The sequence below is a fragment of the Leuresthes tenuis genome, unplaced genomic scaffold (genome assembly GCF_036924035.1).
Source record: "Leuresthes tenuis unplaced genomic scaffold, fLeuTen1.0.hap1 SCAF_122, whole genome shotgun sequence".
NCBI classification, from domain to species: domain Eukaryota; kingdom Metazoa; phylum Chordata; class Actinopteri; order Atheriniformes; family Atherinopsidae; genus Leuresthes; species Leuresthes tenuis.
In genome coordinates, this window is record NW_027325476.1 from 97241 (window position 1) to 118142 (window position 20902).

The 20902-nt window shown below is 46.6% G+C and overlaps 1 non-coding gene and 47 pseudogenes across 1 annotated transcript; all 48 read right to left on the reverse strand.

Moving 5' to 3' along the window:
* Positions 1 to 252: 252 nt before the first annotated feature.
* LOC140287234 (5S ribosomal RNA) lies at positions 253 to 371 on the reverse strand (annotated as a pseudogene).
* A 269-nt stretch (positions 372 to 640) lies between these two features.
* Positions 641 to 759, reverse strand: LOC140287263 (5S ribosomal RNA; annotated as a pseudogene).
* A 269-nt stretch (positions 760 to 1028) lies between these two features.
* Positions 1029 to 1147, reverse strand: LOC140287328 (5S ribosomal RNA; annotated as a pseudogene).
* A 657-nt stretch (positions 1148 to 1804) lies between these two features.
* Positions 1805 to 1923, reverse strand: LOC140287290 (5S ribosomal RNA; annotated as a pseudogene).
* Positions 1924 to 2192: 269 nt separating this feature from the next.
* On the reverse strand, positions 2193 to 2311 carry LOC140287311 (5S ribosomal RNA; annotated as a pseudogene).
* A 422-nt stretch (positions 2312 to 2733) lies between these two features.
* Positions 2734 to 2852, reverse strand: LOC140287264 (5S ribosomal RNA; annotated as a pseudogene).
* Positions 2853 to 3121: 269 nt separating this feature from the next.
* Positions 3122 to 3240, reverse strand: LOC140287312 (5S ribosomal RNA; annotated as a pseudogene).
* A 269-nt stretch (positions 3241 to 3509) lies between these two features.
* On the reverse strand, positions 3510 to 3628 carry LOC140287183 (5S ribosomal RNA; annotated as a pseudogene).
* A 269-nt stretch (positions 3629 to 3897) lies between these two features.
* Positions 3898 to 4016, reverse strand: LOC140287282 (5S ribosomal RNA; annotated as a pseudogene).
* Positions 4017 to 4288: 272 nt separating this feature from the next.
* Positions 4289 to 4407, reverse strand: LOC140287187 (5S ribosomal RNA; annotated as a pseudogene).
* A 397-nt stretch (positions 4408 to 4804) lies between these two features.
* Positions 4805 to 4923, reverse strand: LOC140287278 (5S ribosomal RNA; annotated as a pseudogene).
* Positions 4924 to 5192: 269 nt separating this feature from the next.
* On the reverse strand, positions 5193 to 5311 carry LOC140287333 (5S ribosomal RNA). The gene has a single exon (XR_011911535.1). It is a non-coding gene; the product is annotated as a 5S ribosomal RNA (ribosomal RNA).
* A 269-nt stretch (positions 5312 to 5580) lies between these two features.
* On the reverse strand, positions 5581 to 5699 carry LOC140287239 (5S ribosomal RNA; annotated as a pseudogene).
* A 269-nt stretch (positions 5700 to 5968) lies between these two features.
* On the reverse strand, positions 5969 to 6087 carry LOC140287216 (5S ribosomal RNA; annotated as a pseudogene).
* Positions 6088 to 6356: 269 nt separating this feature from the next.
* Positions 6357 to 6475, reverse strand: LOC140287217 (5S ribosomal RNA; annotated as a pseudogene).
* Positions 6476 to 6747: 272 nt separating this feature from the next.
* Positions 6748 to 6866, reverse strand: LOC140287338 (5S ribosomal RNA; annotated as a pseudogene).
* Positions 6867 to 7135: 269 nt separating this feature from the next.
* On the reverse strand, positions 7136 to 7254 carry LOC140287240 (5S ribosomal RNA; annotated as a pseudogene).
* Positions 7255 to 7523: 269 nt separating this feature from the next.
* On the reverse strand, positions 7524 to 7642 carry LOC140287218 (5S ribosomal RNA; annotated as a pseudogene).
* Positions 7643 to 7914: 272 nt separating this feature from the next.
* Positions 7915 to 8033, reverse strand: LOC140287339 (5S ribosomal RNA; annotated as a pseudogene).
* Positions 8034 to 8302: 269 nt separating this feature from the next.
* Positions 8303 to 8421, reverse strand: LOC140287241 (5S ribosomal RNA; annotated as a pseudogene).
* Positions 8422 to 8690: 269 nt separating this feature from the next.
* On the reverse strand, positions 8691 to 8809 carry LOC140287220 (5S ribosomal RNA; annotated as a pseudogene).
* Positions 8810 to 9081: 272 nt separating this feature from the next.
* LOC140287340 (5S ribosomal RNA) lies at positions 9082 to 9200 on the reverse strand (annotated as a pseudogene).
* A 269-nt stretch (positions 9201 to 9469) lies between these two features.
* On the reverse strand, positions 9470 to 9588 carry LOC140287306 (5S ribosomal RNA; annotated as a pseudogene).
* Positions 9589 to 9857: 269 nt separating this feature from the next.
* LOC140287221 (5S ribosomal RNA) lies at positions 9858 to 9976 on the reverse strand (annotated as a pseudogene).
* A 237-nt stretch (positions 9977 to 10213) lies between these two features.
* Positions 10214 to 10332, reverse strand: LOC140287323 (5S ribosomal RNA; annotated as a pseudogene).
* Positions 10333 to 10601: 269 nt separating this feature from the next.
* On the reverse strand, positions 10602 to 10719 carry LOC140287273 (5S ribosomal RNA; annotated as a pseudogene).
* A 657-nt stretch (positions 10720 to 11376) lies between these two features.
* LOC140287199 (5S ribosomal RNA) lies at positions 11377 to 11495 on the reverse strand (annotated as a pseudogene).
* A 269-nt stretch (positions 11496 to 11764) lies between these two features.
* LOC140287254 (5S ribosomal RNA) lies at positions 11765 to 11883 on the reverse strand (annotated as a pseudogene).
* A 269-nt stretch (positions 11884 to 12152) lies between these two features.
* Positions 12153 to 12271, reverse strand: LOC140287185 (5S ribosomal RNA; annotated as a pseudogene).
* Positions 12272 to 12540: 269 nt separating this feature from the next.
* Positions 12541 to 12659, reverse strand: LOC140287267 (5S ribosomal RNA; annotated as a pseudogene).
* A 269-nt stretch (positions 12660 to 12928) lies between these two features.
* On the reverse strand, positions 12929 to 13047 carry LOC140287197 (5S ribosomal RNA; annotated as a pseudogene).
* A 660-nt stretch (positions 13048 to 13707) lies between these two features.
* Positions 13708 to 13826, reverse strand: LOC140287243 (5S ribosomal RNA; annotated as a pseudogene).
* Positions 13827 to 14095: 269 nt separating this feature from the next.
* Positions 14096 to 14213, reverse strand: LOC140287274 (5S ribosomal RNA; annotated as a pseudogene).
* A 657-nt stretch (positions 14214 to 14870) lies between these two features.
* LOC140287200 (5S ribosomal RNA) lies at positions 14871 to 14989 on the reverse strand (annotated as a pseudogene).
* Positions 14990 to 15258: 269 nt separating this feature from the next.
* LOC140287256 (5S ribosomal RNA) lies at positions 15259 to 15377 on the reverse strand (annotated as a pseudogene).
* A 269-nt stretch (positions 15378 to 15646) lies between these two features.
* Positions 15647 to 15765, reverse strand: LOC140287186 (5S ribosomal RNA; annotated as a pseudogene).
* A 269-nt stretch (positions 15766 to 16034) lies between these two features.
* Positions 16035 to 16153, reverse strand: LOC140287279 (5S ribosomal RNA; annotated as a pseudogene).
* Positions 16154 to 16422: 269 nt separating this feature from the next.
* LOC140287198 (5S ribosomal RNA) lies at positions 16423 to 16541 on the reverse strand (annotated as a pseudogene).
* Positions 16542 to 16810: 269 nt separating this feature from the next.
* LOC140287320 (5S ribosomal RNA) lies at positions 16811 to 16929 on the reverse strand (annotated as a pseudogene).
* Positions 16930 to 17198: 269 nt separating this feature from the next.
* On the reverse strand, positions 17199 to 17317 carry LOC140287261 (5S ribosomal RNA; annotated as a pseudogene).
* A 269-nt stretch (positions 17318 to 17586) lies between these two features.
* LOC140287262 (5S ribosomal RNA) lies at positions 17587 to 17705 on the reverse strand (annotated as a pseudogene).
* A 269-nt stretch (positions 17706 to 17974) lies between these two features.
* LOC140287222 (5S ribosomal RNA) lies at positions 17975 to 18093 on the reverse strand (annotated as a pseudogene).
* Positions 18094 to 18330: 237 nt separating this feature from the next.
* LOC140287295 (5S ribosomal RNA) lies at positions 18331 to 18449 on the reverse strand (annotated as a pseudogene).
* A 269-nt stretch (positions 18450 to 18718) lies between these two features.
* On the reverse strand, positions 18719 to 18836 carry LOC140287301 (5S ribosomal RNA; annotated as a pseudogene).
* Positions 18837 to 19105: 269 nt separating this feature from the next.
* On the reverse strand, positions 19106 to 19224 carry LOC140287275 (5S ribosomal RNA; annotated as a pseudogene).
* Positions 19225 to 19881: 657 nt separating this feature from the next.
* On the reverse strand, positions 19882 to 20000 carry LOC140287191 (5S ribosomal RNA; annotated as a pseudogene).
* A 269-nt stretch (positions 20001 to 20269) lies between these two features.
* LOC140287269 (5S ribosomal RNA) lies at positions 20270 to 20388 on the reverse strand (annotated as a pseudogene).
* Positions 20389 to 20657: 269 nt separating this feature from the next.
* LOC140287308 (5S ribosomal RNA) lies at positions 20658 to 20776 on the reverse strand (annotated as a pseudogene).
* Positions 20777 to 20902: the final 126 nt, after the last annotated feature.

Here is a 20902-nt window from a genome sequence, read left to right on the forward strand (position 1 = left end):
ATGTGCATTATATAGGTACTGGAATCATACGGTTCCTCTATGCAACCAGATCATTTCCGAGAAAGGCTGATGTGTAGTGGGCACATCTTCTTCCCTGACGTGATTATTCTCTGCAGCTGAAACTGAGACTCTCAGATCACTTTGTGTCTGCCAACAAAGCAGCAGCAGCTGAAGATGACCAACTTCCTCATGTGTCACAGGGTGATCAGACGTTGCAACAAAAGACATGCAGGTGGTAGATAGAAGAGAAAAAGCTTACAGCACCTGGCATTCCCAGAGAGTCTACCATCCAAGTACAAACCAGGCCCAAACCTGCTTGGCTTCCGAGATCAGACGTGGTCGGGCATATTCAGGGTGGTGTGGCGGTAAGCAACCATAACTGTGACAAATGTGCATTATAAAGGTACTGGAATCATACAGTTCCTCTATGTAACCAGATAATTGCCGAGAAAAGCTGATAAGTAGTGGGCACATCTTCTTCCCTGACGTGATTATTCTCTCGAGCTGAAACTGAGACTCTCAGATCACTTTGTGTCTGCCAACAAAGCAGCAGAAGCTGAAGATGACCAACTTCCACATGTTTCACAGGGTGATCAGACGTTGCAACAAAAGACATGCAGGTGGTAGAGAGAAGAGAAAAAGCTTACAGCACCTCGTATTCCCAAGAGGTCTTCCATCCAAGTACAAACCAGGCCCAACTGTGCTTGGCTTCCGAGATCAGACGAGGTCGGGCATGTTCAGGGTTGTGTGGCCGTAAGCAACAATGTCTCTGACAAATGTGCATTATATAGGTACTGGAATCATACGGTTCCTCTATGCAACCAGATAATTGCCGAGAAAGGCTGATGTGTAGCGGGCATATCATCTTCTCTGATGTGATCATTCTCTTCAGCTGAAACTGAGACTCTCAGATCACTTTGTGTCTGCCAACAAAGCAGCAGCAGCTGAAGATGACCACCTTCCTCATGTGTCACAGGGTGATCAGACGTTGCAACAAAAGACATGCAGGTGGTAGAGAGAAGAAAAAAAGCTTACAGCACCTGGTATTCCCAAGCGGTCTCCCATCAAAGTACTAACCAGGCCCAACCCTCCTTGGCTTCCGAGATCAGACGAGGTTGGACATATTCAGGGTGGTTTGGCCGTAAGCAACAATCTCTGTGACAAATGCGCATTATATAGGTAATCAAATCATATGGTTCCTCTATGTAACCAGATATTTGCAGAGAAAGGCTGATATGTAGCGGGCATATCTTGTTCCCTGACGTGATAATTCTCTCCAGCTGAAAATGAGACTCTCAGATCACTTCGTGTCTGCCAACAAAGCAGCAGCAGCTGAAGATGACCAACTTCCTCATGTGTCACAGGGTGATCAGACATTGCAACAAAAGACATGCAGGTGGTTGAGAGAAGAGAAAAAGCTTAAAGCGCCTGGTATTCCCAAGAGGTCTTCCATCCAAGTACAAACCAGGCCCAACTGTGCTTGGCTTCCGAGATCAGACGAGGAAGGGGATGTTCAGGGTGGTGTGGCCGTAAGCAACAATATCTCTGAAAAATGTGCATTATATAGGTACTGGAATCATACGGTTCCTCTATGCAACCAGATAATTGCAGAGAAAGGCTGATGTGTAGTGGGCACATCTTGTTCCCTGACGTGATCATTCTCTTCAGCTGAAACTGAGACTCTCAGATCACTTCGTGTTTGCCAACAAAGCAGCCGCAGCTGAAGATGACCAAATACCTCATGTGTCACAGGGTGATCAGACGTTGCAACAAAAGACATGTAGGTTGTAGAGAGAAGAGAAAACGCTTACAGCACCTGGTATTCCCAAGCAGTCTCCCATTAAAGTACTAACCAGGCCCAACCCTCCTCGGCTTCCGAGATCAGACGAGGTCAGGCTTATTCAGGGTGGTGTGGCCGTAAGGAACAATTTCTGTGAAAAATGTGCATTATATAGGTACTGGAATCATACACTTCCTTTATGAAACCAGATAATTGCCGAGAAAGGCTGACTTGTAGTGGGCACATATTCTTCCCTGATGTGATTATTCTCTGCAGCTGAAACTGAGACTCTCAGATCACTCTGTGTCTGCCAACAAAGCAGCAGCAGCTGAAGATGACCAACTTCCTCATGTGTCACAGGGTGATCAGACGTTGCAAAAAAAGACATGCAGGTGGTAGAGAGAAGAGAAAAAGCTTACAGCACCTGGTATTTTCAAGCGGTCTCCCACCCAAGTACTAACCAGGCCCAACTCTGCTTGGCTTCCGAGATCAGACGAGGTCAGGCATATTCAGGGTGGTGTGGCCGTAAGCAACAATGTCTGTGACAAATGTGCATTATATAAGTACAGGAATCATACGGTTCCTCTATGTAACCAGATAATTGCTGAGAAAGGCTGATGTGTAGTGGGCACATCTTCTTCCCTGACGTGATTATTCTCTTCAGCTGAAACTGAGACTCTCAGATCACTTCGTGTCTTCCAACAAAGCAGCAACAGGTACTGGAATCATACGGTTCCTCTATGCAACCAGATAATTGCAGAGAAAGGCTGATGTGTAGTGGGCACATCTTGTTCCCTGACGTGATCATTCTCTTCAGCTGAAACTGAGACTCTCAGATCACTTCGTGTTTGCCAACAAAGCAGCCGCAGCTGAAGATGACCAAATACCTCATGTGTCACAGGGTGATCAGACGTTGCAACAAAAGACATGTAGGTTGTAGAGAGAAGAGAAAACGCTTACAGCACCTGGTATTCCCAAGCAGTCTCCCATTAAAGTACTAACCAGGCCCAACCCTCCTCAGCTTCCGAGATCAGACGAGGTCAGGCTTATTCAGGGTGGTGTGGCCGTAAGGAACAATTTCTGTGAAAAATGTGCATTATATAGGTACTGGAATCATACACTTCCTCTATGAAACCAGATAATTGCCGAGAAAGGCTGACTTGTAGTGGGCACATATTCTTCCCTGATGTGATTATTCTCTGCAGCTGAAACTGAGACTCTCAGATCACTCTGTGTCTGCCAACAAAGCAGCAGCAGCTGAAGATGACCAACTTCCTCATGTGTCACAGGGTGATCAGACGTTGCAAAAAAAGACATGCAGGTGGTAGAGAGAAGAGAAAAAGCTTACAGCACCTGGTATTTTCAAGCGGTCTCCCACCCAAGTACTAACCAGGCCCAACTCTGCTTGGCTTCCGAGATCAGACGAGGTCAGGCATATTCAGGGTGGTGTGGCCGTAAGCAACAATGTCTGTGACAAATGTGCATTATATAAGTACAGGAATCATACGGTTCCTCTATGTAACCAGATAATTGCTGAGAAAGGCTGATGTGTAGTGGGCACATCTTCTTCCCTGACGTGATTATTCTCTTCAGCTGAAACTGAGACTCTCAGATCACTTCGTGTCTTCCAACAAAGCAGCAACAGCTGAAGATGACCAACTTCCTCATGTGTCACAGGGTGATCAGACGTTGCAACAAAAGACATGCAGGTTGTAGAGAGAAGAGAAAACGCTTACAGCACCTGGTATTCCCAAGCAGTCTCCCATTAAAGTACTAACCAGGCCCAACCCTGCTTGGCTTCCGAGATCAGACGAGGTCGGGCTTATTCAGGGTGGTGTGGCCGTAAGCAACAATATCGGTGACAAATGTGCATTATATAGGTACTGGAATCATACACTTCCTCTGTGTAACCAGATAATTGCCGAAAAAGGCTGACTTGTAGTGGGCTCATCTTCCTCCTTGATGTGATTATTCTCTTCAGCTGAAACTGAGACTCTCAGATCACCTCGTGTCTATCAACAAAGCAGCAGCAGCTGAAGATGACCAACTTCTTCACGTGTCACAGGGTGATCAGACGTTGCAACAAAACACATGCAGGTGGTAGAGAGAAGAGAAAAAGCTTACAGCACCTGGTACTCCCAAGCTGTCTCCCATCCAAGTACTAACCAGGTACAACCCTGCTTGGCGTCCGAGATCAGACGAGGTCAGGCTTCTTCAGGGTGGTGTGGCCGTAAGCAAAAATGTCTCTGACAAATGTGCATTATATAGGTACTGGAATCATACGGTTCCTCTATGCAACCAGATAATTGCCGAGAAAGGCTGATGTGTAGCGGGCAAATAATCTTCTCTGATGTGATCATTCTCTGCAACTGAAACTGAGACTCTCAGATCACTTCGTGTCTGCCAACAAAGCAGCATCAGCTGCTGAAGATGACCAACTTCCTCATGTGTCATAGGGTGATCAGACGTTGCAACAAAAGACATGCAGGTGGTAGAGAGAAGAGAAAAAGCTTAAAGCACCTGGTATTCCCAAGAGGTCTTCCATCCAAGTACTAACTAGGCCCAACCCTCCTTGGCTTCCGAGATCAGACGAGGTCGGGCATGTTCAGGGTGGTGTGGCCGTAAGCAACAATGTCTCTGACAAATGTGCATTATATAGGTACTGGAATCATACGGTTCCTCTATGCAACCAGATCATTTCCGAGAAAGGCTGATGTGTAGTGGGCACATCTTCTTCCCTGACGTGATTATTCTCTGCAGCTGAAACTGAGACTCTCAGATCACTTCGTGTCTGCCAACTACGGTTCCTCTATGCAACCAGATAATTGCCGAGAAAGGCTGTTGTGTAGCGGGCAAATCATCTTCTCTGATGTGATCATTATCTGCAACTGAAACTGAGACTCTCAGATCACTTCGTGTCAGCCAACAAAGCAGCAGCAGCTGAAGATGACCAACTTCCTCATGTGTCACAGGGTGATCAGGAGTTGCAACAAAAGACATGCAGGTGGTAGAGAGAAGAGAAGAAGCTTACAGCACCTGGTATTCCCAAGCAGTCTCCCATCCACGTACTAAGGAGGTTCAACCCTGCTTGGCTTCCGAGATCAGACGAGGTCGGGCATGTTCAGGGTGGTGTGGCCGTAAGCAACAATGTGTCTGACAAATGTGCATTATATAAGTACAGGAATCATACGGTTCCTCTATGTAACCAGATAATTGCTGAGAAAGGCTGATCTGTAGTGGGCACATCTTCTTCCCTGAAGTGATTATTCTCTTTAGCTGAAACTGAGACTCTCAGATCACTTCGTGTCTTCCAACAAAGCAGCAGCAGCTGAAGATGGCCAACTTCCTCATGTGTCACAGGGTGATCAGACGTTGCAACAAAAGACATGCAGGTGGTAGAGAGAAGAGAAAAAGCTTAAGGCACCTGGTATTCCCAAGCGGTCTCCCATTCAAGTACTAACCAGGCCCAACCCTGCTTGGCTTCCGAGATCAGACGAGGTCGGGCTTATTCAGGGTGGTGTGGCCGTAAGCAACAATATCGGTGACAAATGTGCATTATATAGGTACTGGAATCATACACTTCCTCTGTATAACCAGATAATTGCCGAAAAAGGCTGACTTGTAGTGGATTCATCTTCCTCCTTGATGTGATTATTCTCTGGAGCTGAAACTGAGACTCTCAGATCACCTCGTGTCTATCAACAAAGCAGCAGCAGCTGAAGATGACCAACTTCTTCACGTGTCACAGGGTGATCAGACGTTGCAACAAAAGACATGCAGGTGGTAGAGAGAAGAGAAAAAGCTTACAGCACCTGGTATTCCCAAGCTGACTCCTATCCAAGTACTAACCAGGTACAACCCTGCTTGGCGTCCGAGATCAGACGAGGTCGGGCTTATTCAGGGTGGTGTGGCCGTAAGCAACAATGTCTCTGACAAATGTGCATTATATAGGTACTGGAATCATACGGTTCCTCTATGCAACCAGATAATTGCCGAGAAAGGCTGATGTGTAGCGGACAAATCATCTTCTCTGATGTGATCATTCTCTGCAACTGAAACTGAGACTCTCAGATCACCTCGTGTCTATCAACAAAGCAGCAGCAGCTGAAGATGACCAACTTCTTCACGTGTCACAGGGTGATCAGACGTTGCAACAAAAGACATGCAGGTGGTAGAGAGAAGAGAAAAAGCTTACAGCACCTGGTATTCCCAAGCTGTCTCCTATCCAAGTACTAACCAGGTACAACCCTGCTTGGCGTCCGAGATCAGACGAGGTCGGGCTTATTCAGGGTGGTGTGGCCGTAAGCAACAATGTCTCTGACAAATGTGCATTATATAGGTACTGGAATCATACGGTTCCTCTATGCAACCAGATAATTGCCGAGAAAGGCTGATGTGTAGCGGACAAATCATCTTCTCTGATGTGATCATTCTCTGCAACTGAAACTGAGACTCTCAGATCACCTCGTGTCTATCAACAAAGCAGCAGCAGCTGAAGATGACCAACTTCTTCATGTGTCACAGGGTGATCAGACGTTGCAACAAAAGACATGCAGGTGGTAGGGAGAAGAGAAAAAGCTTACAGCACCTGGTATTCCCAAGCTGTCTCCTATCCAAGTACTAACCAGGTACAACCCTGCTTGGCGTCCGAGATCAGACGAGGTCGGGCTTATTCAGGGTGGTGTGGCCGTAAGCAACAATGTCTCTGACAAATGTGCATTATATAGGTACTGGAATCATACGGTTCCTCTATGCAACCAGATAATTGCCGAGAAAGGCTGATGTGTAGCGGGCAAATCATCTTCTTCCCTGACGTGATAATTTTCTCCAGCTGAACATGAGACTCTCAGATCACTTCGTGTCTGCCAACAAAGCAGCAGAAGCTGAAGATGACCAACTTCCTCATGTGTCACAGGGTGATCAGACGTTGCAACAAAAGACATGCAGGTGGTAGAGAGAAGAGAAAAAGCTTAAGGTACCTGGTATTCCCAAGCGGTCTCCCATTCAAGTACTAACCAGGCCCAACCGTGCTTGGCTTCCGAGATCAGACGAGGTCGGGCTTATTCAGGGTGGTGTGGCCGTAAGCAACAATATCGGTGACAAATGTGCATTATATAGGTACTGGAATCATACACTTCCTCTGTATAACCAGATAATTGCCGAAAAAGGCTGACTTGTAGTGGATTCATCTTCCTCCTTGATGTGATTATTCTCTGGAGCTGAAACTGAGACTCTCAGATCACCTTGTGTCTATCAACAAAGCAGCAGCAGCTGAAGATGACCAACTTCTTCACGTGTCACAGGGTGATCAGACGTTGCAACAAAAGACATGCAGGTGGTAGAGAGAAGAGAAAAAGCTTACAGCACCTGGTATTCCCAAGCTGACTCCTATCCAAGTACTAACCAGGTACAACCCTGCTTGGCGTCCGAGATCAGACGAGGTCGGGCTTATTCAGGGTGGTGTGGCCGTAAGCAACAATGTCTCTGACAAATGTGCATTATATAGGTACTGGAATCATACGGTTCCTCTATGCAACCAGATAATTGCCGAGAAAGGCTGATGTGTAGCGGACAAATCATCTTCTCTGATGTGATCATTCTCTGCAACTGAAACTGAGACTCTCAGATCACCTCGTGTCTATCAACAAAGCAGCAGCAGCTGAAGATGACCAACTTCTTCACGTGTCACAGGGTGATCAGACGTTGCAACAAAAGACATGCAGGTGGTAGAGAGAAGAGAAAAAGCTTACAGCACCTGGTATTCCCAAGCTGTCTCCTATCCAAGTACTAACCAGGTACAACCCTGCTTGGCGTCCGAGATCAGACGAGGTCGGGCTTATTCAGGGTGGTGTGGCCGTAAGCAACAATGTCTCTGACAAATGTGCATTATATAGGTACTGGAATCATACGGTTCCTCTATGCAACCAGATAATTGCCGAGAAAGGCTGATGTGTAGCGGGCAAATCATCTTCTTCCCTGACGTGATAATTTTCTCCAGCTGAACATGAGACTCTCAGATCACTTCGTGTCTGCCAACAAAGCAGCAGAAGCTGAAGATGACCAACTTCCTCATGTGTCACAGGGTGATCAGACGTTGCAACAAAAGACATGCAGGTGGTAGAGAGAAGAGAAAAAGCTTAAGGTACCTGGTATTCCCAAGCGGTCTCCCATTCAAGTACTAACCAGGCCCAACCGTGCTTGGCTTCCGAGATCAGACGAGGTCGGGCTTATTCAGGGTGGTGTGGCCGTAAGCAACAATATCGGTGACAAATGTGCATTATATAGGTACTGGAATCATACACTTCCTCTGTATAACCAGATAATTGCCGAAAAAGGCTGACTTGTAGTGGATTCATCTTCCTCCTTGATGTGATTATTCTCTGGAGCTGAAACTGAGACTCTCAGATCACCTTGTGTCTATCAACAAAGCAGCAGCAGCTGAAGATGACCAACTTCTTCACGTGTCACAGGGTGATCAGACGTTGCAACAAAAGACATGCAGGTGGTAGAGAGAAGAGAAAAAGCTTACAGCACCTGGTATTCCCAAGCTGACTCCTATCCAAGTACTAACCAGGTACAACCCTGCTTGGCGTCCGAGATCAGACGAGGTCGGGCTTATTCAGGGTGGTGTGGCCGTAAGCAACAATGTCTCTGACAAATGTGCATTATATAGGTACTGGAATCATACGGTTCCTCTATGCAACCAGATAATTGCCGAGAAAGGCTGATGTGTAGCGGACAAATCATCTTCTCTGATGTGATCATTCTCTGCAACTGAAACTGAGACTCTCAGATCACCTCGTGTCTATCAACAAAGCAGCAGCAGCTGAAGATGACCAACTTCTTCACGTGTCACAGGGTGATCAGACGTTGCAACAAAAGACATGCAGGTGGTAGAGAGAAGAGAAAAAGCTTACAGCACCTGGTATTCCCAAGCTGTCTCCTATCCAAGTACTAACCAGGTACAACCCTGCTTGGCGTCCGAGATCAGACGAGGTCGGGCTTATTCAGGGTGGTGTGGCCGTAAGCAACAATGTCTCTGACAAATGTGCATTATATAGGTACTGGAATCATACGGTTCCTCTATGCAACCAGATAATTGCCGAGAAAGGCTGATGTGTAGCGGGCAAATCATCTTCTTCCCTGACGTGATAATTTTCTCCAGCTGAACATGAGACTCTCAGATCACTTCGTGTCTGCCAACAAAGCAGCAGAAGCTGAAGATGACCAACTTCCTCATGTGTCACAGGGTGATCAGACGTTGCAACAAAAGACATGCAGGTGGTAGAGAGAAGAGAAAAAGCTTAAGGTACCTGGTATTCCCAAGCGGTCTCCCATTCAAGTACTAACCAGGCCCAACCGTGCTTGGCTTCCGAGATCAGACGAGGTCGGGCTTATTCAGGGTGGTGTGGCCGTAAGCAACAATATCGGTGACAAATGTGCATTATATAGGTACTGGAATCATACACTTCCTCTGTATAACCAGATAATTGCCGAAAAAGGCTGACTTGTAGTGGGTTCATCTTCCTCCTTGATGTGATTATTCTCTGGAGCTGAAACTGAGACTCTCAGATCACCTCGTGTCTATCAACAAAGCAGCAGCAGCTGAAGATGACCAACTTCTTCACGTGTCACAGGGTGATCAGACGTTGCAACAAAAGACATGCAGGTGGTAGGGAGAAGAGAAAAAGCTTACAGCACCTGGTATTCCCAAGCTGTCTCCCATCCAAGTACTAACCAGGTACAACCCTGCTTGGCGTCCGAGATTAGACAAGGTCGGGCTTATTCAGGGTGGTGTGGCCGTAAGCAACAATGTCTCTGACAAATGTGCATTATATAGGTACTGGAATCATACGGTTCCTCTATGCAACCAGATAATTGCCGAGAAAGGCTGATGTGTAGCGGGCAAATCATCTTCTCTGATGTGATCATTATCTGCAACTGAAACTGAGACTCTCAGATCACTTCGTGTCAGCCAACAAAGCAGCAGCAGCTGAAGATGACCAACTTCTTCACGTGTCACAGGGTGATCAGATGTTGCAACAAAAGACATGCAGGTGGTAGAGAGAAGAGAAAAAGCTTACAGCACCTGGTATTCCCAAGCTGTCTCCCATCCAAGTACTAACCAGGTACAACCCTGCTTGGCGTCCGAGATCAGACGAGGTCGGGCTTATTCAGGGTGGTGTGGCCGTAAGCAAAAATGTCTCTGACAAATGTGCATTATATAGGTACTGGAATCATACGGTTCCTCTATGCAACCAGATAATCATCTTCTCTGATGTGATCATTATCTGCAACTGAAACTGAGACTCTCAGATCACTTCGTGTCAGCCAACAAAGCAGCAGCAGCTGAAGATGACCAACTTCCTCATGTGTCACAGGGTGATCAGAAGTTGCAACAAAAGACATGCAGGTGGTAGAGAGAAGAGAAGAAGCTTACAGCACCTGGTATTCCCAAGCAGTCTCCCATCCAAGTACTAACCAGGCCCAACCATGCTTGGCTTCCGAGATCAGACGAGGTTGGGCTTATTCAGGGTGGTGTGGCCGTAAGCAACAATATCGGTGACAAATGTGCATTATATAGGTACTGGAATCATACACTTCCTCTGTATAACCAGATAATTGCCGAAAAAGGCTGACTTATAGTGGGTTCATCTTCCTCCTTGATGTGATTATTCTCTGGAGCTGAAACTGAGACTCTCAGATCACCTCGTGTCTATCAACAAAGCAGCAGCAGCTGAAGATGACCAGCTTCTTCACGTGTCACAGGGTGATCAGACGTTGCAACAAAAGACATGCAGGTGGTAGAGAGAAGAGAAAAAGCTTACAGCACCTGGTATTCCCAAGCAGTCTCCCATCAAGTACTAAGCAGGCCTAAACCTGCTTGGCTTCCGAGATCAGACGAGGTCGGGCTTATTCAGGGTGGTTTGGCCGTAAGCGACAATGTCTGTGACAAATGTGCATTATATAGGTACTGGAATCATACGGTTCCTCTATGCAACCAAATAATTGCAGAGAAAAGCTGACTTGTAGTGGGCACATCTTCTTCTCTGATGTGATTATTCTCTCCAGCTGAAACTGAGACTCTCAGATTACCTCATGTCTGCCAACAAAGCAGCAGCAGCTGAAGATGACCAACTTCCTCATGTGTCACAGGGTGATCAGACGTTGCAACAAAACACATGCAGGTGGTAGAGAGAAGAGAAACAGCTTACAGCACCTGGTATTCCCAAGCAGTCTCCCATTGAAGTACAAACCAGACCCAACCCTGCTTGGCTTCCGAGATAAGACAAGGTGGGGCTTATTCAGGGTGGTGTGGCGGTAAGCGAACATATCTGTTACAAATGTGAATTATATAGGTACTGGAATCATACACTTGCTCTATGAAACCAGATAATTGCCGAGAAAGGCTGATGTGTAGTGGGCATATCATCTTCTCTGATGTGATCATTCTCTTCAGCTGAAACTGAGACTCTCAGATCACTTCGTGTCTGCCAACAAAGCAGCAGCTGCTGAAGATGACCAACTTCCTCATGTGTCACAGGGTGATCAGACGTTGCAACAAAAGACATGCAGGTTGTAGAGAGAAGAGAAAACGCTTACAGCACCTGGTATTCCCAAGCAGTCTCCCATTAAAGTACTAACCAGGCCCAACCCTCCTTGGCTTCCGAGATCAGACGAGGTCGGGCTTATTCAGGGTGGTGTGGCCGTAAGGAACAACTTCTGTGACAAATGTGCATTATATAGGTACTGGAATCATACACTTCCTCTATGTAACCAGATAATTGCAGAGAAAGGCTGACTTGTTATGGAAACATCTTCTTCCCTGATGTGATTATTCTCTGCAGCTGAAACTGAGACTCTCAGATCACTTCGTGTCTGCCAACAAAGCAGCAGCAGCTGAAGATGACCAACTTCCTCATGTGTCACAGGGTGATCAGACGTTGCAACAAAAGACATGCAGGTTGTAGAGAGAAGAGAAAACTCTTACAGAACCTGGTATTCCCAAGCAGTCTCCCATTAAAGTACTAACCAGGCCCAACCCTCCTTGGCTTCCGAGATCAGACGAGGTCGGGCTTATTCAGGGTGGTGTGGCCGTAAGGAACAATTTCTGTGACAAATGTGCATTATATAGGTACTGGAATCATACAATTCCTCTATGTAACCAGATAATTGCAGAGAAAGGCTGACTTGTTATGGGCACATCTTCTTCCCTGATGTGATTATTCTCTGCAGCTGAAACTGAGACTCTCAGATCACTTCGTGTCTGCCAACAAAGCAGCAGCAGCTGAAGATGACCAACTTCGTCATGTGTCACAGGGTGATCAGACGTTGCAACAAAAGACATGCAGGTGGTCGAGAGAAGACAAAAAGCTTACAGCTCCTGGTATTCCCAAGCGGTCTCCCATTTAAGTACTAACCAGGCCCAACCCTCCTTGGCTTCCGAGATCAGACGAGGTCGGGCTTATTCAGGGTGGTGTGGCCGTAAGGAACAATTTCTGTGACAAATGTGCATTATATAGGTACTGGAATCATACAATTCCTCTATGTAACCAGATAATTGCAGAGAAAGGCTGACTTGTTATGGGCACATCTTCTTCCCTGATGTGATTATTCTCTGCAGCTGAAACTGAGACTCTCAGATCACTTCGTGTCTGCCAACAAAGCAGCAGCAGCTGAAGATGACCAACTTCGTCATGTGTCACAGGGTGATCAGACGTTGCAACAAAAGACATGCAGGTGGTCGAGAGAAGACAAAAAGCTTACAGCTCCTGGTATTCCCAAGCGGTCTCCCATTTAAGTACTAACCAGGCCCAACCCTCCTTGGCTTCCGAGATCAGACGAGGTCGGGCATGTTCAGGGTGGTGTGGCCGTAAGCAACAATGTCTCTGACAAATGTGCATTATATAGGTACAGGAATCATACGGTTCCTCTATGCAACCAGATAATTGCCGAGAAAGGCTGATGTGTAGCGGGCAAATCATCTTCTCTGATGTGATCATTCTCTGCAACTTAAACTGAGACTCTCAGATCACTTCGTGTCAGCCAACAAAGCAGCAGCAGCTGAAGATGACCAACTTCCTCATGTGTCACAGGGTGATCAGACGTTGCAACAAAAGACATGCAGGTGGTAGAGAGAAGAGAAAAAGCTTACAGCACCTGGTATTCCCAAGCTGACTCCAATCCAAGTACTAACCAGGTACAACCCTGCTTGGCGTCCGAGATCAGACGAGGTCGGGCTTATTCAGGGTGGTGTGGCCGTAAGCGACAATGTCTGTGACAAATGTGCATTATATAGGTACTGGAATCATACGGTTCCTCTATGCAACCAGATAATTGCAGAGAAAAGCTGACTTGTAGTGGGCACATCTTCTTCTCTGATGTGATCATTCTCTGCAACTGAAACTGAGACTCTCAGATCACCTCGTGTCTATCAACAAAGCAGCAGGAGCTGAAGATGACCAACTTCCTCATGTGTCACAGGGTGATCAGACGTTGCAACAAAAGACATGCAGGTGGTCGAGAGAAGACAAAAAGCTTACAGCACCTGGTAATCCCAAGCAGACTCCCATCTAAGTACTAACCAGGTACAACCCTGCTTGGCGTCCGAGATAAGACAAGGTGGGGCTTATTCAGGGTGGTGTGGCCGTAAGCAACAATGTCTCTGACAAATGTGCATTATATAGGTACTGGAATCATACGGTTCCTCTATGCAACCAGATAATTGCCGAGAAAGGCTGATGTGTAGCGGGCAAATCATCTTCTTCCCTGACGTGATAATTTTCTCCAGCTGAACATGAGACTCTCAGATCACTTCGTGTCTGCCAACAAAGCAGCAGAAGCTGAAGATGACAAACTTCCTCATGTGTCACAGGGTGATCAGAAGTTGCAACAAAAGACATGCAGGTGGTAGAGAGAAGAGAAGAAGCTTACAGCACCTGGTATTCCCAAGCAGTCTCCCATCCAAGTACTAACCAGGCCCAACCCTGCTTGGCTTCCGAGATCAGACGAGGTTGGGCTTATTCAGGGTGGTGTGGCCGTAAGCAACAATATCGGTGACAAATGTGCATTATATAGGTACTGGAATCATACACTTCCTCTGTATAACCAGATAATTGCCGAAAAAGGCTGACTTATAGTGGGTTCATCTTCCTCCTTGATGTGATTATTCTCTGGAGCTGAAACTGAGACTCTCAGATCACCTCGTGTCTATCAACAAAGCAGCAGCAGCTGAAGATGACCAGCTTCTTCACGTGTCACAGGGTGATCAGACGTTGCAACAAAAGACATGCAGGTGGTAGAGAGAAGAGAAAAAGCTTACAGCACCTGGTATTCCCAAGCAGTCTCCCATCAAGTACTAAGCAGGCCTAAACCTGCTTGGCTTCCGAGATCAGACGAGGTCGGGCTTATTCAGGGTGGTTTGGCCGTAAGCGACAATGTCTGTGACAAATGTGCATTATATAGGTACTGGAATCATACGGTTCCTCTATGCAACCAAATAATTGCAGAGAAAAGCTGACTTGTAGTGGGCACATCTTCTTCTCTGATGTGATTATTCTCTCCAGCTGAAACTGAGACTCTCAGATTACCTCATGTCTGCCAACAAAGCAGCAGCAGCTGAAGATGACCAACTTCCTCATGTGTCACAGGGTGATCAGACGTTGCAACAAAACACATGCAGGTGGTAGAGAGAAGAGAAACAGCTTACAGCACCTGGTATTCCCAAGCAGTCTCCCATTGAAGTACAAACCAGACCCAACCCTGCTTGGCTTCCGAGATAAGACAAGGTGGGGCTTATTCAGGGTGGTGTGGCGGTAAGCGAACATATCTGTTACAAATGTGAATTATATAGGTACTGGAATCATACACTTGCTCTATGAAACCAGATAATTGCCGAGAAAGGCTGATGTGTAGTGGGCATATCATCTTCTCTGATGTGATCATTCTCTTCAGCTGAAACTGAGACTCTCAGATCACTTCGTGTCTGCCAACAAAGCAGCAGCTGCTGAAGATGACCAACTTCCTCATGTGTCACAGGGTGATCAGACGTTGCAACAAAAGACATGCAGGTTGTAGAGAGAAGAGAAAACGCTTACAGCACCTGGTATTCCCAAGCAGTCTCCCATTAAAGTACTAACCAGGCCCAACCCTCCTTGGCTTCCGAGATCAGACGAGGTCGGGCTTATTCAGGGTGGTGTGGCCGTAAGGAACAATTTCTGTGACAAATGTGCATTATATAGGTACTGGAATCATACACTTCCTCTATGTAACCAGATAATTGCAGAGAAAGGCTGACTTGTTATGGAAACATCTTCTTCCCTGATGTGATTATTCTCTGCAGCTGAAACTGAGACTCTCAGATCACTTCGTGTCTGCCAACAAAGCAGCAGCAGCTGAAGATGACCAACTTCCTCATGTGTCACAGGGTGATCAGACGTTGCAACAAAAGACATGCAGGTTGTAGAGAGAAGAGAAAACTCTTACAGAACCTGGTATTCCCAAGCAGTCTCCCATTAAAGTACTAACCAGGCCCAACCCTCCTTGGCTTCCGAGATCAGACGAGGTCGGGCTTATTCAGGGTGGTGTGGCCGTAAGGAACAATTTCTGTGACAAATGTGCATTATATAGGTACTGGAATCATACAATTCCTCTATGTAACCAGATAATTGCAGAGAAAGGCTGACTTGTTATGGGCACATCTTCTTCCCTGATGTGATTATTCTCTGCAGCTGAAACTGAGACTCTCAGATCACTTCGTGTCTGCCAACAAAGCAGCAGCAGCTGAAGATGACCAACTTCGTCATGTGTCACAGGGTGATCAGACGTTGCAACAAAAGACATGCAGGTGGTCGAGAGAAGACAAAAAGCTTACAGCTCCTGGTATTCCCAAGCGGTCTCCCATTTAAGTACTAACCAGGCCCAACCCTCCTTGGCTTCCGAGATCAGACGAGGTCGGGCTTATTCAGGGTGGTGTGGCCGTAAGGAACAATTTCTGTGACAAATGTGCATTATATAGGTACTGGAATCATACAATTCCTCTATGTAACCAGATAATTGCAGAGAAAGGCTGACTTGTTATGGGCACATCTTCTTCCCTGATGTGATTATTCTCTGCAGCTGAAACTGAGACTCTCAGATCACTTCGTGTCTGCCAACAAAGCAGCAGCAGCTGAAGATGACCAACTTCGTCATGTGTCACAGGGTGATCAGACGTTGCAACAAAAGACATGCAGGTGGTCGAGAGAAGACAAAAAGCTTACAGCTCCTGGTATTCCCAAGCGGTCTCCCATTTAAGTACTAACCAGGCCCAACCCTCCTTGGCTTCCGAGATCAGACGAGGTCGGGCATGTTCAGGGTGGTGTGGCCGTAAGCAACAATGTCTCTGACAAATGTGCATTATATAGGTACAGGAATCATACGGTTCCTCTATGCAACCAGATAATTGCCGAGAAAGGCTGATGTGTAGCGGGCAAATCATCTTCTCTGATGTGATCATTCTCTGCAACTTAAACTGAGACTCTCAGATCACTTCGTGTCAGCCAACAAAGCAGCAGCAGCTGAAGATGACCAACTTCCTCATGTGTCACAGGGTGATCAGACGTTGCAACAAAAGACATGCAGGTGGTAGAGAGAAGAGAAAAAGCTTACAGCACCTGGTATTCCCAAGCTGACTCCAATCCAAGTACTAACCAGGTACAACCCTGCTTGGCGTCCGAGATCAGACGAGGTCGGGCTTATTCAGGGTGGTGTGGCCGTAAGCGACAATGTCTGTGACAAATGTGCATTATATAGGTACTGGAATCATACGGTTCCTCTATGCAACCAGATAATTGCAGAGAAAAGCTGACTTGTAGTGGGCACATCTTCTTCTCTGATGTGATCATTCTCTGCAACTGAAACTGAGACTCTCAGATCACCTCGTGTCTATCAACAAAGCAGCAGGAGCTGAAGATGACCAACTTCCTCATGTGTCACAGGGTGATCAGACGTTGCAACAAAAGACATGCAGGTGGTAGAGAGAAGAGAAAAAGCTTAAGGTACCTGGTATTCCCAAGCGGTCTCCCATTCAAGTACTAACCAGGCCCAACCGTGCTTGGCTTCCGAGATCAGACGAGGTCGGGCTCATTCAGGGTGGTGTGGCCGTAAGCAACAATATCGGTGACAAATGTGCATTATATAGGTACTGGAATCATACACTTCCTCTGTATAACCAGATAATTGCCGAAAAAGGCTGACTTGTAGTGGGTTCATCTTCCTCCTTGATGTGATTATTCTCTGGAGCTGAAACTGAGACTCTCAGATCACCTCGTGTCTATCAACAAAGCAGCAGCAGCTGAAGATGACTAACTTCTTCACGTGTCACAGGGTGATCAGACGTTGCAACAAAAGACATGCAGGTGGTAGAGAGAAGAGAAAAAGCGTACAGCACCTGGTATTCCCAAGCTGTCTCCCATCCAAGTACTAACCAGGTACAACCCTGCTTGGCGTCCGAGATCAGACGAGGTCGGGCTTATTCAGGGTGGTGTGGCCGTAAGCAACAATATCGGTGACAAATGTGCATTATATAGGTACTGGAATCATACACTTCCTCTGTATAACCAGATAATTGCCGAAAAAGGCTGACTTGTAGTGGGTTCATCTTCCTCCTTGATGTGATTATTCTCTGGAGCTGAAACTGAGACTCTCAGATCACCTCGTGTCTATCAACAAAGCAGCAGCAGCTGAAGATGACTAACTTCTTCACGTGTCACAGGGTGATCAGACGTTGCAACAAAAGACATGCAGGTGGTAGAGAGAAGAGAAAAAGCGTACAGCACCTGGTATTCCCAAGCTGTCTCCCATCCAAGTACTAACCAGGTACAACCCTGCTTGGCGTCCGAGATCAGACGAGGTCGGGCTTATTCAGGGTGGTGTGGCCGTAAGCAACAATGTCTCTGACAAATGTGCATTATATAGGTACTGGAATCATACGGTTCCTCTATGCAACCAGATAATTGCCGAGAAAGGCTGATGTGTAGCGGGGAAATCATCTTCTCTGATGTGATCATTATCTGCAACTGAAACTGAGACTCTCAGATCACTTCGTGTCAGCCAACAAAGCAGCAGCAGCTGAAGATGACCAACTTCTTCACGTGTCACAGGGTGATCAGACGTTGCAACAAAAGACATGCAGGTGGTAGAGAGAAGAGAAAAAGCTTACAGCACCTGGTATTCCCAAGCTGTCTCCCATCCAAGTACTAACCAGGTACAACCCTGCTTGGCGTCCGAGATCAGACGAGGTCGGGCTTATTCAGGGTGGTGTGGCCGTAAGCAACAATGTCTCTGACAAATGTGCATTATATAGGTACTGGAATCATACGGTTCCTCTATGGAACCAGATAATCATCTTCTCTGATGTGATCATTATCTGCAACTGAAACTGAGACTCTCAGATCACTTCGTGTCAGCCAACAAAGCAGCAGCAGCTGAAGATGACCAACTTCCTCATGTGTCACAGGGTGATCAGAAGTTGCAACAAAAGACATGCAGGTGGTAGAGAGAAGAGAAGAAGCTTACAGGACCTGGTATTCCCAAGCAGTCTCCCATCCAAGTACTAAGGAGGCCCAACCCTGCTTGGCTTCCGAGATCAGACGAGGTTGGGCTTATTCAGGGTGGTGTGGCCGTAAGCAACAATATCGGTGACAAATGTGCATTATATAGGTACTGGAATCATACACTTCCTCTGTATAACCAGATAATTGCCGAAAAAGGCTGACTTATAGTGGGTTCATCTTCCTCCTTGATGTGATTATTCTCTGGAGCTGAAACTGAGACTCTCAGATCACCTCGTGTCTATCAACAAAGCAGCAGCAGCTGAAGATGACCAGCTTCTTCACGTGTCACAGGGTGATCAGACGTTGCAACAAAAGACATGCAGGTGGTAGAGAGAAGAGAAAAAGCTTACAGCACCTGGTATTCCCAAGCAGTCTCCCATCAAATACTAAGCAGGCCTAAACCTGCTTGGCTTCCGAGATCAGACGAGGTCGGGCTTATTCAGGGTGGTGTGGCCGTAAGCAACAATGTCTCTGACAAATGTGCATTATATAGGTACTGGAATCATACGGTTCCTCTATGCAACCAAATAATTGCAGAGAAAAGCTGACTTGTAGCGGACAAATCATCTTCTCTGATGTGATTATTCTCTCCAGCTGAAACTGAGACTCTCAGATTACCTCATGTCTGCCAACAAAGCAGCAGGAGCTGAAGATGACCAACTTCTTCACGTGTCACAGGGTGATCAGACGTTGCAACAAAAGACATGCAGGTGGTCGAGAGAAGAGAAAAAGCTTACAGCACCTGGTATTCCCAAGCTGTCTCCTATCCAAGTACTAACCAGGTACAACCCTGCTTGGCGTCCGAGATCAGACGAGGTCGGGCTTATTCAGGGTGGTGTGGCGGTAAGCAAATATATTTGTTACAAATGTGAATTATATAGGTACTGGAATCATACACTTCCTCTATGAAACCAGATAATTGCCGAGAAAGGCTGATGTGTAGTGGGGATATCATCTTCTCTGATGTGATCATTCTCTTCAGCTGAAACTGAGACTCTTAGATCACTTCGTGTCTGCCAACAAAGCAGCAGCAGCTGAAGATGACCAACTTCCTCATGTGTCACAGGGTGATCAGACGTTGCAACAAAACACATGCAGGTGGTAGAGAGAAGAGAAACAGCTTACAGCACCTGGTATTCCCAAGCAGTCTCCCATTGAAGTACAAACCAGACCCAACCCTGCTTGGCTTCCGAGATAAGACAAGGTGGGGCTTATTCAGGGTGGTGTGGCGGTAAGCGACAATATCTGTTACAAATGTGAATTATATAGGTACTGGAATCATACACTTGCTCTATGAAACCAGATAATTGCCGAGAAAGGCTGATGTGTAGTGGGCATATCATCTTCTCTGATGTGATCATTCTCTTCAGCTGAAACTGAGACTCTCAGATCACTTCGTGTCTGCCAACAAAACAGCAGCTGCTGAAGATGACCAACTTCCTCATGTGTCACGGGGTGATCAGACGTTGCAACAAAAGACATGCAGGTTGTAGAGAGAAGAGAAAACGCTTACAGCACCTGGTATTCCCAAGCAGTCTCCCATTCAAGTACTAACCAGGACCAACCCTGCTTGGCTCCTGAGATCAGACGAGGTCGGGCATGTTCAGGGTGGTGTGGCCGTAAGCAGCAATGTATCTGACAAATGTGCATTACATAGGCACTGGAATCATACGGTTCCTCTATGCAACCAGATAATTGCCGAGAAAGGCTGATGTGTAGCGGGTGTATCATCTTCTCTGATGTGATCATTCTCTTCAGCTGAAACTGAGACTCTCAGATCACTTCGTGTCTGCCAACAAAGCAGAAGCTGCTGAAGATGACCAACTTCCTCATGTGTCACAGGGTGATCAGACGTTGCAACAAAAGACATGCAGGTTGTAGAGAGAAGAGAAAACGCTTACAGCACCTGGTATTCCCAAGCAGTCTCCCATTGAAGTACTAACCAGGCCCAACCCTCCATGGCTTCCGAGATCAGACGAGGTCGGGCTTATTCAGGGTGGTGTGGCCGTAAGGAACAATTTCTGTGACAAATGTGCATTATATAGGTACTGGAATCATACACTTCCTCTATGTAACCAGATAATTGCAGAGAAAGGCTGACTTGTTATGGAAACATCTTCTTCCCTGATGTGATTATTCTCTGCAGCTGAAACTGAGACTCTCAGATCACTTCGTGTCTGCCAACAAAGCAGCAGCAGCTGAAGATGACCAACTTCCTCATGTGTCACAGGGTGATCAGACGTTGCAACAAAAGACATGCAGGTTGTAGAGAGAAGAGACAACTCTTACAGAACCTGGTATTCCCAAGCAGTCTCCCATTAAAGTACTAACCAGGCCCAACCCTCCTTGGCTTCCGAGATAAGACGAGGTCGGGCTTATTCAGGGTGGTGTGGCCGTAAGGAACAATTTCTGTGACAAATGTGCATTATATAGGTACTGGAATCATACAATTCCTCTATGTAACCAGATAATTGCAGAGAAAGGCTGACTTGTTATGGGCACATCTTCTTCCCTGATGTGATTATTC